Source organism: Camponotus vicinus, unplaced genomic scaffold (genome assembly GCF_025532165.1).
Source record: "Camponotus vicinus isolate PSW18456_S1 unplaced genomic scaffold, iyCamVici1.0 SCAF_11, whole genome shotgun sequence".
Taxonomy (NCBI): domain Eukaryota; kingdom Metazoa; phylum Arthropoda; class Insecta; order Hymenoptera; family Formicidae; genus Camponotus; species Camponotus vicinus.
Window position 1 is genome coordinate 2,596,940 of NW_028141947.1, and position 19,269 is coordinate 2,616,208.

At 31.0% G+C, this 19,269-nt stretch overlaps 1 protein-coding gene across 6 annotated transcripts in view; it reads right to left on the minus strand.

Moving 5' to 3' along the window:
* Nucleotides 1-19,269, minus strand: part of Tei (irregular chiasm C-roughest protein teiresias) — a 429,473-nt gene that overhangs the window by 347,534 nt on the left and 62,670 nt on the right. The window lies entirely within an intron of this gene.

The window sequence follows — 19,269 nt, forward strand, 5'->3', positions numbered from 1 at the left end:
CTTGATACATTTGAATACTTAAAGTGTTAAGTATATCGTTTTAAAAATATTTAAAAAATAATAAAATAAACATATATCTATACATTATGTATTTTTCATTTTACTTCAATGAGTAACGTATAATTAAAAGAAATAGGTGTTTATCCACGCCCATATTATGTGTAAAAATAATTCATAAATATTCGATGCACATTAATCGCTAGATGTAAAATGACATGAATATATAAAGTTGCACTGCCATCATTTGGCGAGATACGGGTTATCGATGATAATTAAAGGACGTTTTGATAGCGTCCGCGATGTTAATTAGATTTTCACGCACACGCAATACACCGATAGGCGGCGAAGGGCGGTAAATCTTGGTCGTGCATCTGGATTAATTTTGTAAACTTGGCCGCGTTGGCTTTTACGGACGCCATAAATTTCGCAATTCAACACTCCCGACAAGGCATACGAGCACGCGTTTTTTATTTTCTCTCTCTCTCTCTATCTCTCTTTTTTTTGACTAGACAACGCACGACCAGTTTAACGTGAAACTGGTACACGCGAGTGCTACTACGTAAAAAATCCATAAATGTCGAGAAATTCAAGATATATATATATACTATGCGCTCGCGACCACGAGCGGCATTATTGTCAGCAGCTGTGCCGGAGTGGGTGGCAATCCAGATTACTGTCATCGCCACCGATAAATTCCGGAACGCGGCAGCCGTACTTTAAACCGTTTACCGTAGCCTGCGGCTCACGATAGTGTCGATACACGTTAAAACAATTTATCGTGTGAAAATCGCTTATAAAAATGATCCAGATTCCTAAATTGCTCAAAAAAACACGTAGACATAAGTTAAACACTAGTTACGAAGAATTTGGATTAAACGAAATTCTATACATTTATATTATAAAATAAAGTAAGTGACGATTTTTTTAAATATTGTATTGGAAAAAAATGTTTATATATACTATTTTGGATAATTAATATGTAAAAAACAATTATTTCTATTAAATTAAGATTTCTACAATAATCAAAAATATCTATTTAAGATTGTGATTTTGGTTTCAAAGTATTGTGATAACGAGAAATGCGTAACAAAATAATAAACAATTTTAAGGATTAAAGACGATTATACAAAATTTGTTTTTATAAAATCATTAATAATTATTTCTAAAAAAAAAGAAAATAAATAATTTTTTAAATTATTATCAACATACGAGATGATAGAAGAAATATACTTTAAAGAATTTACTATAATTTATTATTAGAATCTACTATTCTATATCTCGCAAAACAATTCTTCTTGTTATTTTTCAAGATCAAAGCATCAATCAACATACATAAATGACAAATGTATAACATGACAGATATTAATTTAACAAGAGTAACGAATAAAATAAAAATTGTCTCAATTACATTATACAAATCAAAATTATCGTTCTACGCTCTAAAGTAATGTGGCGTTACTGTAGTTTTGGTTTTGGTAGCCTCGAGAAGATACTCGGAAAATACGCTCGTAGGTCACAAGAGATCTTCGAAGAAGGATCTCGCGCGCGGGTAAAGAGGTATTTCGCGAAGTTACGTTTTGCACAAGAACGTGTCGTATAGTTCACCGCTCCCGGCATCAATAACGCGCACCACGCGTTACCGGAATGTTTCGTATGCCCGTTAGAAACAGGAACAATTTAAAGTTTCCGCCGGGTGCTTCTCGCATCCCGCCCGCTCCTCCTGGCAAGCTTCCCCTTCGCGGGAGTCTTCGCCAACGTTGCCGAGAGACCACCTCTCGACCGGCTTAATGTAGAAAAATACCGTTATAAACGGTATTTGTTAACGAGTCATTCTGTTGTTAAAATAAAGAGAAACTCGTGGAATTAAGAAGGTCTCCTTCGGGTATTTTGAAGTTTAAAGCGAATTTATGTTCGTATTATCCCGTTTGTAGTATTAAGTCGCAACCCCAAATGTATACGCCAACGTTCCTTTCTTCCTTCGGCACTGTTTAGAGATCCCCAACAATACACCGAACAGCAAGAAAGCGAGAGAACGAGGTGAAGGAGAAGAACCCTTGCAAATGTGCCTTGGAAACTACAACCCACGCGAGGATTACGAATCGGACCCCGACACGGACTGTGCGAGGATCACAAGTTAGGAAGTCGTAACCGGTTTTGGGATTAAGGTTGTCCAGGTCACTATCTTCCGGTGAATACTGAATGCACACCGAACGTGTGCGGATCAAGGTTTGGCCTGTGTATCGCGGGACCGAATACACTAAATGTCTCGAAACTCTCGCTTTATCCGTCTGTGAATACTTTGGGCACAACTTGATTAAGTCCCATTAGATTTCAGAATTTCTCTTCTTTAATGAATGTATAAACGTTTTTGTAATAATCAAGATTATTGACAAAACGCATTCGTAAGCATTTTTAGTAGCAAAAGGAATGTTAAAAAAAAAGAATAGAAAATATTCGATTATTTTATGTTCAGTTCAACATGGAATTAACCTAAAATATTATTTAGCGTTAAACCATATCTATGAAAAGAAGTATAATTTTATTAAATCATGAAAATGTAAATATTATTATTTTCAAATGCAATTGTTATTTTAAACAGCAATATGAAATAACAAATTTTATCGGTAAAGTTATTCGCGTTGAACTACCAACAAAAAAATGTATATCTCAAGCGTTCCACTGTCTTGTCAGCATTCGCATTGAAACTTATACTTCATTCTTTGAAACGCAATCGCAAGAGAAGCATGTCAACTTGCTCCATCTGTATAGAAAGTTATTGCCACGTGAATTTTCAAAAGCGCCGGAAGTCGACGCAATCCAACATACAATGCGAACGCAATTTTCCATCGAAAGTTAAATCGACTGCTGGATAGTAGTCCATATGAAATTTTCGCGTACGCGTATTCTCTCTCTCTCTCTCTCCCCCCCCCTCTCTCTCTCTCTCTCTCTCTCTCTGACGTCCTTTCGCGGAAAATCAAACCATCTTGTCAGGATACATATGTAGATACTTGCGATTCCGTCTGGGGCTCGCCAAAGTTTTGAGGGGCAAAGCGGGGAAGGCAGGAGGGTTGAGCTACGATGTTCCCTATTCTCAGTATTCATGGTTTAATCAGGAACCAACTCGCTTCCACAAGGAGTGGAAAGGCAAGTTTAGTTACTGCGAAATGGTAACTATCACCGAGAATACTTGTAAGTATCGATCGCGCTCTGAGAAAGTTACAGACTGAAAACTTCTATGGGCCAAAATGTTGGAAACATTTAACACACATACTATATCCTGGAGAAACTAATATCATGTATGTTATTATGATCCAACAACTTAAATTCCATATTGTATATATATATATATATGTGAAAACTTCTCTCTCTCTCCTTTTCTCTCTTTCTCTCTCTCTCTCTCTCTCATGATTTAATTTATTATAATTCATCGTCTTTTAAATTGTTTAAAAGATGTTTAAGTAACCTGCTTTATATACATATGTATATCAATTTTATAGGGCTGCATCATATAATCTTCAATAGTATATACAATGAAACAAAATTAATTTTGAAAAGTTGTATTAATTTATTAATACACAAAAGGGACAGAGAAAGAGAGAGAGAGAGAGAGAGAGAGAGAGAGAGAGAGAGAGAGAAGTATAACACAAATATAATAATATTTTGTAATGTTTTATTTTAAAGAAAGTGTAAAAAAAAGTAAATAAAATAAGAAAAAAAACTAATATATAATATAACAAAAATATATAATAAATCTGAAGAAAAACAAAAAGTTATATATGTTTAAAAAAATCAAATATAAATTACAATATAAATATAAAAATTAAAATTAATTAATAATCAGAGTTGGGAAATAACGCGTTATTTGTAATGTCGTTACCGTTACCGTTACTTTTTTCCGATCGTTACTTTTTTCTGTCTGTAACGGTAACGGTAACGTCGTTACATTTTTACAGTAACGGTAACGAATTTAACCGTTACTTTTATCGTTACTTTAATTCTGCAATCCTGGATAGTATCCCCTTAGTAATTGAAAAATCTATTCCTACTACAAAACAGTTTGCAAATATTTTGGAAAATTATATGCATGCATGATGTTTTCCTCTGTATTCATAAATCTAAAATTTCTAAATTACAATAAATGAAAAATTGAATATGAAGAACATCAATGATGGAATAATTTATAATTATCGATATATAAAAGTAATAATTATATTTTAAAATCAATTATAATAAATACTATAAAATAATAATTATATTTTAAAATTTAATTTTTGTATTATAAAAAGTAACGAAAAAGTAACGAATCGTTACTTTCTTAGTAACGGTAACGGTAACAAGTTACTTTTCAAAATTAGTAACGAGTAACGGTAACGAGTTACTTTTCACGAAAAGTAACGGTAACAGTAACGCGTTATTTTTTTGAAGTAACGTTTCCAACTCTGTTAATAATATATAATATAATATAATATAATATAATATTAAAATTAATTAATGATTTAATATAATGAAAATAATATAATATAATAATAATTTTCAAATTTTATTTATGCTTTATTCAGTGTATATAAAATATGTTAACCTTTAAACAAATTTAAAGAAGTATATTTTTTTTTTCAATAAAATAAATATAAAAGTACATGCCGTTGTCCATTGAAATACTGCTATCTCTCTCTTTCTCTCTCTCTCCCTCTCTTTCTCTCTCTCTCTCTCTCTCTCTCTCTCTCTGTAATTATTTTCAATTCATTAACATTGGCGCATTGTGCGTATACACAATCATTTCTCTTTAAAATTACATTCTGTGTTAACATAGCAATAATTACATTATATTTTAACATTTATTCTAGTGCAATATTTGTATATGTATTAGTTTTCTAATTTATTCAAAAGTTATGGTAGAAATTACCGGAAATATAAACACGGATGAAACTACTATGAAAGAAATTTTAATTGTAACTTCTTTCACGAAAGAAATTTCTGTTATGCTTTATATAAAAGCGTAAATGTCAAAAGATAAAAAAATAAAAAATAAAAAAGAGACATTGAACAAAACACACGGAGAAAAGAGCAATATATTCTTTCGCGATTTCACAAATCAATTTCATCTTGCAGAAAACAATTTCATTATATGTAACGTTTTAGAGAGAGTATTTGTGTGATATTATGATTGACTAATCGAAAGATAATTACCTTTCGACAAAAAAATAATTACTTTTCGCTACAATAAGAAACTCACACACATACTTTACATTATAAAGAAAATAACTCCTAACAATTTGTAATAATTAATTAAAAATAATAAAAATAAAAGTAAATAAAGAGCTAATAAAAGCAAAATGCAGGATAGTAAGCAATTATTTATTTCTTGTTATTATTCTTATAATATTATTATTCATATAATTATTTATTTCTTATAAAATAAAAAATTTCTTAAAATATTTGTTTGGATAATGAATTTGTTTCGTTCCCAGTTCGGGTCATCTTCAGACATTAAAAGATACAGATAACAAAAAATGTCAGTTCCACACAACACATAATATTCGGAGAATATTCTTATAAGATAATTTTCATATATTCTGAGAATATTCGGAAAAAAATATTCTTATATGGTTCGAAGAATATTCCGAGTGTTATTGAAATATTATTTATTAAGTTCCTAGAATATTCTAACATTGCAATGAATATTCTTATAACATTTATTTCGTTTATAACTAAAACGTTTGTGTACCAAAATATTCCCATAACGTCTTACGAACTTTTCTTAACTCGTATTCAATTTTTCATCATGAATGTATATAAAGAACTGGGATACTAATATAAGATCTAAAGTATATTTTTTTTCTTTATGAGCAATAGTGCTAGAAGGAGGATGTTGCTCATATGCACACAATCAGAAAGCCACGTATATGTGCATATATCCTAGCACACGTACGTGGCTCTCTGATTGTGTGCGTGTGAGCAGTGTCCTCTTTCTTGCATCACTTTATCAATTTAATTTCTAATAAAGTGAATTTAAAATAATTCATTTAATAACCTGGATTCCTTGTTGGAATTCAGAATATTAAACAGATTATTTAAAACTAGACGGATTTATATTTTAACTTTTTATATTTACATTTATTATTATATCTTTTTTAATAACATATATTAATTATATAATGTAAAATTTATATTATTTGTATCTACATCTATTCTTTCTTATTTCATTACTTGTCCTCCCTCATCAGAATATTTATAAAATGTTCCAAAAAGATTCCATGAAAATACGCAAATTATTCTCTAAAAGTTCATTTAATATCCAGAGAATGTTCTCATAATATTTAGAATATTTTATAGAAGATTCATAGGATGTTCACAGAACGTTACTTTTTGTCTACTTCTAATTCTATTGGAGGTTTACAGGAATTTTAAAGTATCATGTAAAAATATTTTAGGAATATTCAAACATTCGACGATGTTATTCTATGAACGTTCATAGAACGTGCTGTATGGGGTATAACTACATGTATAATAATTCGAACAAAACAATGCGATACATACGTAAAAAAAAAAACTTAACAACTCATTCCTAAATCGTAAAAAGAAAATAATTCTTTGAAGGCATTTATTTCTAAATTTTAATATGAATTTTATTAAAATAGTGTAATGTTACCAGCTTTATATAAATAAGAGTAAATTCGATATTTCAAAGCGCACTCCAATTTTACTTTCAGTAGTAATTTAGCTGAAACAAAAATGATCTTTTCCATTATTTTCTTCCGTGACTGCTTTCCGCGCGCTGCGAAAAGACCGCGAACTGAACACAATACATACAATCTTTCGGCGCAGTAGACGTCAGATTAATACACGCTACAGTCCCGAAGTTAAATGGCTAACTTAATTAAACCGGTGATGAAATCTTCGCGAAAGAAAAGATCGGCCAAGTATGCACGTCTCTTCGTTTCACTTGGCACGAAACGTGTCGCGCCGATAGGCGACCACCCAAGCCGCATTTGGCGAACGTAGCCTGCGTTTGCGCGCTAAATCAGGGAACTGGATATAATCGCGGCTAAATGGCCCGTAAGTAACAGTCGACGAAAACGCACGGATACCACCACCCACTTCTCGCAACCCTGCGGCCACCGCCGCCGCCACCACCACCCCATTGCCACCACCACTACCTTTGTAACGCCAGCAGATAGATACACGCGGCACCGCCACATTAGTGCCGTCCCCGGCACACTCGCTAACCCTGTATCTTGATTATATTCCATTTAGCGCTCCTGCCTTTCCGGAGTACCGTGCCGGTCTCTCGCCGAGATATCTCGTTTGTCACGGCCTCGTTTCCACCAGGAACCGCGAATTTCTTGCCGGCACGCTTGCCGTGCCAAAGCACGCTCGGTCGAGTGCGACAAGTTGTTGGGAACCTCACTCGGAAAGGGTTGAGAAGGATGTTATAATACATTAGGATATATAGAAGTCCGGTTGTTTTATGAAACAAACAAAAGTCTAAAGATTTTAGAATTAATAAGTGAATAGGGTAAAACGGTATAATATCCCGACAGGGAAAATGCCCGACTAGTTGCTCAGATATAATGAGTTTACCAATAAGTATTATTAAAATGAAAATTGATATGTGATATACAATCGATATATGGTATACATAATCAATCGAGAAATTACACAAAATTACTCTGATGGCGATTTTATATTAAAAAGCTTTGAGAGAGAGAGAGAAAGAGAGAAAGAGAGAGGATGTACTTTTCTTTAAAAATATAAAATGCTCAATAGAGGTAATGTGCTCTAGTTTTATTATAACATTTTTATCACTTTTTTTCTAGCAGATTATGAATAAAACATATAAAAGAAAAACTACAAAAGCGGAATAGAACGAAGAGGCATTGTTACAAACAATGGCGAAGATAAAGGCACTATAAATGGCTGTTAATGTTTCCTTTTTAAATAAAGAAAGATGCAATTCCTATAAATATTTAATCAATACTTTTATTGAGTTAAAATATGAGTTTTTATGTTCCAATTTTTCTTATGGTCGAATTTTATATTAAAAAAAATTATTTTTATTGATTATAGTTATCTGAGATATTTTTTACTGAAGTGGAAAATTTTCTTTTCAATATTTTCAAAAAGTTGATCTCATAATTAAAATACTTCGATTAATAAAAAATTGATGCAATTATTAATTGTAATATTAATAAATCTTTGTAAAATTTAATCATCAATAAAATCTGTTTATCATAGCTATATTTTATATAAATTTAAGCAAATGTGGGACGTATATACACTGCTCTTTTAGTATAAACCAAGAAAAACGAAACTTTAATCTACATTCGTCAATAAAATTATCATATAGTTTATAATTTCATGTCAAAAATTTAACAATTTCAAGTAAACCTAACTTTGTCAAAAATTGTCGTATTTGAGAATTTTGTTTTCATTCTGAAATACAATCTGTATTTTAAGAGCATTTGTTAGATTTTGAATTTATCCTTCCCCTCTCCCCTCATCATTTAAAGAAAAAGGATACGTGTGATACGTTTCCAAAAAATTGTATAATTTCGTACACTCTATAGGGTGGGATGAATTCTTGTAGTAAATCTCATGATAACTATCGTAAAATATAGACTTTTCTTTGCAAACTGAAAAAAAGGGGTCGGTTCGTTTTTTTCGCGGAATTATCCATACATTTTTATTCAGTTATCGCCAGCATCATCTGATGCGCACTATAAGGAGATTTTTTGTCGGATTTAACGCATCATCTCTCTCTTTCTCTCCCCCCCCTCTCTCTCTCTCCCCCTCTCTCTCTCTGTGTGTGTTTTGCGCGTGCGTGTATATGCGAAATCATCTGAAGACGAGGCGGAAATACGGATGTATTCACATCCACTCTCTCCAAAAATACATACACACGTACACGGCAGAGGAAATTTGGAGTCATTAAATACTAGGGGAATGAGACACTATACGATCCTTGCTGTGACAAACATGTGCGCGTATGCACGCGTAACATAAATAATACTCCAAATCCAACTAGCAATCTCCTTATGATGTACATCGAGTGATGCTAATGCTAGCGATAACTAAGCAAAAATATATGAAAAACTTTGATATGCTTTTTTTTTCAGTTTTTTCAGTTTGCAAGAAAAGTCTATATTTTATGATTATTATGAGATTTGGAATAAAAATACACATTTCACCCTGTAGAATTTATCAAATTACTTGGAGGCGTAATACATCCTTTCTTTTTAAAAAACTATGGAAAGAACAGGGGGAGAGAAGAGGATAAATTCAAAATCCAACGAATGCTCTTTAGTATAGACTTAATTCTTGGGAATGAAGAAGAAAGTTTTCAAATACGACAATTACAACAAATTTTTGGCAGAATTATGCTTATTTAAAATTATGCGAAATTTTGACGTGAAATTACTTTTGCGAATTTAATATTACAAAGACTCGATAACTTCTAAATCAAAAAAATAAAAAAATAGGAGGACAATGATACAGATAAATTGTCCAAATACTATCCACGAGTAGAATTGAGTGTAAATTTCATTTGGATAATAAAATGATAGAATGTGATCACATCGATTTAATTTCAAGTGCCGATCAATATTTACTTTTGCGCTAATCTTTAAGATGGTTGCTTTCACGGCTGTCACTCTTGAGATTTTCAGCTTTAGAAATTCTCTTGAACTCGAAAAATCTTTGTTTGAATGATCTTTTGTCGAGCGCATTTAAAGATAAGAACGTTCTTCAATATAAGCGAAACACTTATATGAAGCGTTTAAAGATCGATGCAGTTCCTTAACTTTTTTTTATCTTACTTTCATGTGTTTATCTCTTTCGGGATTTATTTTCAACGAGCATCCGATCTTGAAAATGAACAAGTACGACAATTTCAATTGCGTCCTTAAATTTTCAATTCTTCTCGATGCAGCGGCAGCCGGAACCCAATCACGAGGCTTAATTAGATTAGCTGGAAATTGTTAACCATATGTCAACATCATCGGCGTTATATCGCTATAATTGAACTGTACTTTCAAAATCCTCACATGAACAACATTGATAACAGATTAAATTGTCTCGACCAAAGAATTATATCACGCGAGCTTAAAATTGCATCATGCGTGTGTTTTCCACGTCATTTTATATTTCTTGAAATAACAAATTGCATCCAACATTATATTTTGTTTTCACTTTCTGTCGCAACAATGAAACATGACTCATTTGCTAAATCCAATATATATCTTCACGATTTCACATAAAAATATTTCACCGTAAATAATACAATTTTTTATCGCATAATTAGAAAAACGTTTTGCTTATAATTCGTATTTATTATAATAGCAATAATTATAAAGCAGAAAAAATAGATTTCTTATTTTCTTATTTTCTTAACTAAAGAAATTAAATCGAGATACAAGTAAGATTTTAGTATTAATCAAACGTATGTATGAGTTTACAAAATAATATAAAAATAATATAAAAATAATAATACAAAAATAATAATAAAAAATTCCAATTTGTCTGACTCGTTGCATGCATATACTACTTAAACCGTGATGCAGATATATTTATCCATTCGCAAATAACAATGCAATGGTTCAAAAATACACAGGGAAATATATCGATATTATATATGCAATTTCTTTTATAAAAAGAATGTACGGTAAACCATATGCATCAGTTATATGTATATCGCTATTCGATGAAATCTAATCGCATTTCGCCGACATTGCGATGTAGCCTCGATAAATCGAAGAATCGATGATCTTTCTAAGTAAAAAAAAAGTCTGAAAGATATCTCTCGTTCGATGCTATTCCGATATTAAAACTCCTTATCCTTGCCACGGCTTATCCTAGCTAACAGTAACGCCAACCACATCGATTTCCGGGACACATCGCCTCCGCATTCTCATCCCTCATCCCCATCGCTCTCCAGAACGACCAATCGACCTTCTCTTCCCATTTTACATTCCACTCTGGTAGATTTATTTGTCGAGACATATTGCAGTCACGAAAATCGACAGTAATCTCTGACCCTCGGGCGACTCATCCCCAAGCCGCTATATAAGTCGCTCCCTATTGTTGTGACAATACGATCACCTTTTATCCAGAATAGAGTCGATCGACTCTCTCTTCGGATTTCCGATTTTTCCTAACATGACATTTCTAATTCAAAATTCTAAACGAGCTTTTTTATAGAAGACTGTACAATGAATCAATTCGAAATACATTGTATCTAAGAGTCGCAAAATCATATCGCATAAATTTTGAAATAGTTAGCATATAACAATGATATATTATAAAAAAATAAAATCGATCAACTTAAAAATATAATTAAAGATATATAAAAATAGAAATTTTAATATAAACGATAATAAATATTCACGATAATAAATTAAATAATTTTTTAAAAGGTACCTAAAAAAATACAAATATACAAGATACTGTCTAAAAATTTCAAAAATATATTTTAACAATAAATGAGAAATTCATAATAATAGATTGAAAAACAAAAAATATATTTTCAGAATATAATGTCAAGTTTTTTAAAATTAATGTGACAAAAAAACATAGTTTATATGCAGTAACATAAGTCATGTAGCGGTAACAAAATAAATGAATTGTTACATTGTTACATATGCATGTGTGTGTTGTGCGTACTTTTGTTATCTCTTATATTTTTAGTTATAAATCATAAATTACGTAAAAACAATATTCAAAGTCAATACTTTAAATATGTTTTTAGACTTTCATTCTTTTATAAAATAGAGCAACATATTTTCCGTCGCAAAATCCTGTTCCATTATTCATTTATATATCATCGTTATATATTGTTTAAAAATATATTACAAATTTTGCAACATACTTGAATTTACATACATTCACAATACATTCTACAATAGTTATTTGTCTAAAAATATGAATTTATTCGAGGATTTTAACGAATTGCTGATATATCACAAGCATATATAAACAATATTTAGCAATATCTACATAGCAACAAAATAGCGCGATGAATGAAGAAAAAAAACATTTTCTCTTATCTGTACACTGAGAAAAAAATTTTGTAAAAACATTGAAAATTTTGTTGAATTAACTAAATCCGGCGGTCACGGGCTGCCAACAGCATATACAGGCCGAATAATAAGATTACATAATTGTTTGAAATAATGAAAAGTAGTTAATTGAACTAAATATTATTTTAGATCAACTGAAATAGATATAGTGAGAACTAAAAATCTGTTTGGGCGAAGTAAATGAGTTGTTCTTCTGTGTATATGTTTCAATGTTTTGAGCGAATATATAATCCTTATGACAATATGTCCATTAAAAACAGAATAATTTTTCGTCAAGTTAGCTAACTACTAAATTTTTATTTTAATGTCATTTCTCAAAAACTTGATCGATTTAATGTTCTCTGTATATAGATACATATATGATGGAATTAAAAAAAATTAACCGTTTGCTGTTAATTACATGGAGCTCTGGAGCTCCTTGCAAAAGCTATAGGAGATGCGGCTATAATGTCGCTCTTTAATCGATAAGCCGTGATTCGTGGGACCTGTGTCGCGGCCTTATATTACTGTCTTAGATGAATGTCACTTTCGGGTTAGGCGTTTTCCTTTTCTCCACTTAGAGGCGAGGCGTGAAGCTCGTGGAAGTATATGAATATTATCGTATTTAATTCAATTAATTTTGGTCTTGAAATGATACAACAATGTCGAGAAAATTCAATACAATAATTGATTCAATTAACTAAATGTATAAATTGTATTTAATTGTTTTATGATTTCTCTCAAATCATTACTTCGTTACATCAAGTTCAGACTATTAGTTGTAATATATCTTGTATCTAACTGAAGATTTAGTTCATCGTAACATGCGAACAAGATTAATAAAATGGAATATTTGATTGTTTCAAACCATCAAAATTGTTTTTCCAAATTTTTTAGTTTAACAATATGTGCAGTTACTCAGATTTTGATTCAGTTCATTCAACATATCTTTTTAGTTCCAGTAACACATAATGGTGTTCATGCAACTATACCCATTCAACTAATTGATTCAAGTGTCTCAATCACTTATTTTGTTAATTAAAACACATTTTTTGTTATTTAGACAATTTTAGCATTGAATTAACAAAATAGAAGTCAACTAAAGTTATTTATTTAATTCAACAATTCCTTTTTCTCAGTGTAGAAAATAAGATTTTATCTATAATTACAATTTCAATGAAAGCTTATTAAGATAATAAAAATAAAAGTTACATATTGAAGAGAGAGAGTATGTAAGCGGATATATTGTAACAGACATATACTAATACTTATAATCCCGGATAGATCATTCCATCGATGATTACGAGCGATCTGTACACGTGATCGACCATCATCGGCATTAGTATCGTCCGGCGTTATCGTCGCGTTGATGATCTGTTATCGATGCCGTCAGCGCGTCAGTATAGGTCGCGTCGCATATATCGGCACAGGTAGTGCGCTTCGCGAATGTACATATATCAGAATCTGTTCTAAACGAAGCGCACAGGGCGCAACGTGACGCCCGCACAACGCGGACACGCGCCAACTAGAATTATAGTAAACACATGTAATATGAGGCGGATGCCGGGTTATGATGTAACACCTCCGGTCATCCGTTATTTTGTGAAACGAGATGTCGATCGTGTTCCTTTATACGATGAGATGCCAGAAGGAAATTATTGGAAATTTTCAAAACGGCACGTGAAGAAGCTGAGAAAGCTATCAATAATTTATTTCCTCAACGGAACGATTCATGTGCACGCGTAAAATAAAATTAATAGTAAAGGTAATGTTTTTGAATTGGTTTATGGATTATGAAATTGGTTTATTGATTATAAAATGTAATTAATATTAATACCTAGAGAAAAAAAATAGAATATTTTCTTCATGAAATGGTTAAAAAAAAACGATCAAGCTTCGTTAAAAAAAAACTCGTGTGTGTGTGTTTCATATATTTAATATTATATTTATATTTTAATCATTGTCAATTGATTTCTTATTATTTTTATAGACGATAGATTTGAATTAACCATCACAGTTTTAAATATAAATCGCATTCCAATTGACTAGTTACGTATAATTATTTTTAATTGGATAAATCCCCCAAAACCAAATCAAAATTGAACTTGAATGAATTGTCTTTATTATAGATACAAAAATATCATTTTTACTTTTTAAAAAAGTACTTCATATATGTAAAATTAATATAATTTAAATAATCTTATCTTGCAATCTTATTATGTTATTTGACACACTTCTGCGTATTTATTTGTCTCGGGATATAAGAAATTAACGCTTCTCAGTTAAATAGCTCCGAATTTATTTCAATTTATAATTTTAAGCGTCTTGTATACTGTGTAAAGTCTCGTGTGTACTGTGTGAAGGCGCGATGTGAACTCCTCCCTGAAAGTGGGACCGAATTGAATCTGGAAAATCAGGATTCAGCATGTATGATCCGGAAAAAAGTTTTATGGTAGGAAAAATTCTCGAAGGGACGAGTGACCGTTGCGTAAGAAAAAGTGTGCTTGCCATATGTTAATTGATCGAAGGATCTAAGGAATCGATGGAAGGCTGCGTAACATGCAAGGGTTGTAAATTTCTACAGAAGTGAAATCGGATGTCGGATGCATGTATGCAAAGATTAGAAAGTTGCGTTTCCTAACATATGTGGAGATATGTAAAATTTAGAATTTATACATTTAATATAATATACGTGAGTAAATATGTATGTGTGTATGTATATGTATAACAGAGGCGGAGTAGGAGACAATCGTTCCTACATATTATATGAAAATTGTAAAAATATAACTACTGTAATTCTCTTAAAAGGATTAGAACTAATTAGTAATTAACTTATAATTAGAAAGAATCAAAAAAGCAAATACAGGAAAGTAACATGGATATATTATATATTATTTATTTAATTACGAATCAAGTATTTTTTGTCATATAATATATATATATATATATATATATATATATATATAATAATATTTGTAACTATACAAATGTAAAGCAGTTTAATGTTAAGGTATAAATGTTAAGATGAGAAACATATTTGTATATTATTGAGGAATACCTGTATTGTATTATTACATAAATACATTTACAGAATATAATACATTGCATTTTATTACAAACATATTACATTGGAAAATTATTGTAATGTTACATTGCAGAGGGCGAGCATTTTAATATTACTGCAATTTTACCGCAACATTGTAGAAATATTTCGCAATGTATATGAAATATGTCATTGTTACATTGAAATATTTATGTAACGCTTTTTGCAATCTTTCTGTGCTGTATAACATCACAGCAATCGTCATAACGTGTCACCTGAAACAATGGCAATATATTCGTTTCCGAGCAACGAGCGATGAGATAATCTATCGCGATTGGAATACACAGTCCGGGAAGTATTTTTTCTCTCATACATACAACATACATACATACATATATACTTCGATTCGATGATCTGGATTACTTCAGAAAACGAAATGCGAGCGAGAACTCATCCAGCGGTGATTGGTATTTGCTGCACAACGGTAGCGACTTTATGCGTCTGCTACAGACATATATATATATATATATATATATATATATATATGTAGGGGTCAACAGTATAATACTAGATATCGCGTATATATTTCTGTAGGTCATTGGAAAATATCGATTCTGTAGAGGCACGTAGAACGAAGAACCAAAGGTATGGATTTCCTAGTTCTGCGAGATATTGGAAATGACGTATACCGATGAGATCTACCATATATACCGTAGATGAGATGTACAGAATTTTGTTATAGTTATCGTATTATATTATGTATCGATAAATATATCCAATATAGCAAATTGATGCAAACAATAATATATATAGGTATTGTAGAAAAAAAATGATCAAGTGGATTCAATTTGAAAAAAAGGAGAATAAAATACGAAGATGCAAAATGCATAATACGAAAAATATTTTTTTAAAAATATGTAAATATGTAAGAAAAATGTTTATATAATATTTATAATCACAAAAATTAACAAATATATAAGTAATATATATCATTGTAAGTATTATTTTATTATAAAATGTAAGACAATTTTTTACAGGACAGTTATAAATTAGTTTAAATTAACAATTCAATGATTCGTATAAATCCAATTTCAAAATTATTTGTAATTAACATAACGCAACTAGAAAAACATATAATGTACAGTTAATTTATAGCACTACTAGTTGTATTGGTTGCTATGTAAATAATTCGATAAACGGAAATCTTGATTGCAAATTTGCGGTTTTGATTGAATCTAAATAAATCGAATGCTCTTGAAGCTTACTGTAATGCATTCTACTGACAACACACATGCGCGACACATATATGTATATATAGAAAGATATTAAATTCAATATTTATTCGACAAAGATACAAGCTCAAATACAAAAAAATTATACTAAAAGAAATCTACTGTGCAAGTATAATAAAATTCTAAAATAAATATCGTAAAAATAATAAAGCATTAATCAGACAATTTTTACATATTGTATAATATATTCAAAAGATATTAAAATATGATTTATATTCCAGATTTACATTTTTTCACTTTATAATTAAAATATTCGTCTGAATTTATTAAGAACATAAATAAAAACATAATAATAATATTTCAACTAAAAACAAGTAAAGAAAAAATATTATAATTAAGACAATCAATGCATATAACGACAATGTTACATGTTTATAAAGTATATATTTTTAGACGCAAAATCACATTTAAAAAAAAAATTTATCTGATAAATGGATCAAACTGCGTGACGAAGAATTGAGAAATCTTCGACGCATGTATCATAAAATGTCACTACACTTTAAATAAACGGCTAATCGTAACTAATCTGCAACGACTTGCAATTACTATTTCGCGATTGTCGACTATTACATTCCAGGATTATTCGTTAGGAAACGGAAAATCACCCGTAGGCATCCACAAGCAGTTGCAAGAGGACAGTAGCAGTAAAAAGAGAGTGAGTGAGAGAGAGAAAGAGAGAGAGAGAGACAGCTGGACAGCCATATTGTCACAGTTGCGACATGTACTTGTAACTGCATTGTAACGGCGATAACTTTGCTCGTTACACTGGTCATGCAGTATATTCGAAGTGCGCGTTGTTCGCATCACCAGCGAGCACTATAGTAGCCGGACCAACGAAAGAGAAAAGAGAAGGACAATAGATAAAACTGAAAGAGGGAAGGAAGGAATAGAACGATTAAGGTTACTCAAAACAAGACAAAATAAGAATATTGTTTTGATATTGAAAATTTTGGAAACTTAACTCTTATCCTAACCTAACTCTTGTCTTAATTTTGAGACAGAATTGTTCTGATAATTCATTAAAAATCTTATCTTAATCTTATCCTGAATCTCAAGACAAGACAATATTAAGATTAGTCTTGGTATTTCGTATAACCCTAAGAACGATAAGGAAACGTAAAGAAATAATCGACCTCTAACGTGGGGAAATAAAAAGGGGTGCAAGTCTGAGAGGAAAAGGTGAATAAAAAAGAACAAAAAAAACACGAAAGACACGTCACATAGGAAATAACGAGGATTTACCCTCCCTTTGCCTTTCTGTTCGCGTTACGCTATCTGCGTAGTTTATACTTCTCATATATGCCGCCACCGGGTATACATACAACCAACCGGAGAATACGAAAGAGATAGGGAGAACTGGGCACCCTCCGTGTCCCGAATATACCGCGGGCAACGGGCGCGTCGGGAATCTGAAAAAGTTAATATCTGCCGTCGTGCTTGGACTTCAAAAGCAGATTTGTTTTTACATTTTCAGATTTGTTTAGCCATGTGAAATCACCCAATATTCTCTTTATATGGATAATCCCGAATAATCCGTATTCGTGCTGCACACATTTGCACGCCGAGTGTATATTCGCCACTGAGTCTGATTTATCTAATATGAGAGTCGCCTTCAAAGTCGATAGACGAGAGGAGAATCTATCAGCTTTATTTAGCGATAAATGTGGTGTAAGAAGTTACAAACTTGGTCTATATTTTCATTGGACATTTAACGATAAGTGTATTAGTTTGTAATTTGTCTTCTCTAATGTGTTATATTCGGTATATCAACGTAAACGGAATCTATAACATTTAAACTTGTATGCAAAACAACCGTAATCGAATATAAATATTCTAGCACTTTTTTGTCAAAATATACCATATACATATTTATCAGTTTTATACAGGGTGTCCCATTTTAATGTCCCACCCCAAATAACTTTCTTATTTTTAATTTTAGAAAAAGATGTTTCAGACAAAAGTTGTATGGTTTCAAGGGGGACATAACGTGGTGTCATTAGTTTGACCTTGAATAGTTGCTTCAAGGTCACGTAAAGGTCACCTTCAATTTTTTAAATGAAACCCCTTACTTTCTATTGCATATTCTTGTAGCTTATTTCGAGAGCTTTCCAAAACACTATAATTAAGTTAGTTTTCGTTAAGTACTTTCCGAGTTATGAGGCTTGAAATCATTTCTTAATTTTACATAAACCGTAAAATATCTAGTAAAATATTCATTTTTCGATTATCTTATCTTAATACTTTTATGTACAAAATAATGAGAGGAATGAATTGGTGTAAAGAAAACACACAGTTATTTTTAAGAAAAAATATGTAATTGTTAATTGCAAATTACATATTTTTTCTTCGAAACAACTATGTGTTTTCTTTACATTAATTGATTCCTCTCATTATTTTGTACATAAAAGTATTAAGATAAGATAATCGAAAAATGAATATTTTACAAGATATTTTACGGTTTATGTAAAATTAAAAAATGATTTGATGAAGCCTTATAACTCAATAAGTACTTAAGGGAAAAATATTTTATTATAGTGTTTTGGAAAGCTCTCGAAATAAGCTACAAGAATATGTAATAGAAAGTAAGGGGTTTCATTTAAAAAATTGAAGGTGACCTTTACGTGACCTTGAAGCAACTATTCAAGGTCAAACTAATGACACTATCTTATGTCCCCCTTGAAACCATACAACTTTTGTCTGAAACATCTTTTTCTAAAATTAAAAATAAGAAAGTTATTTGGGGTGGGACATTAAAATGGGACACCCTGTATATGAAATTTATATTTATGCTAGAAAGCATACACATTTCATTGCTGGAATTATTTTATTAATCCCTTTAAAAAGCATAGCTCTCAACTCTATAGAGTTTTTGCATGTTTTA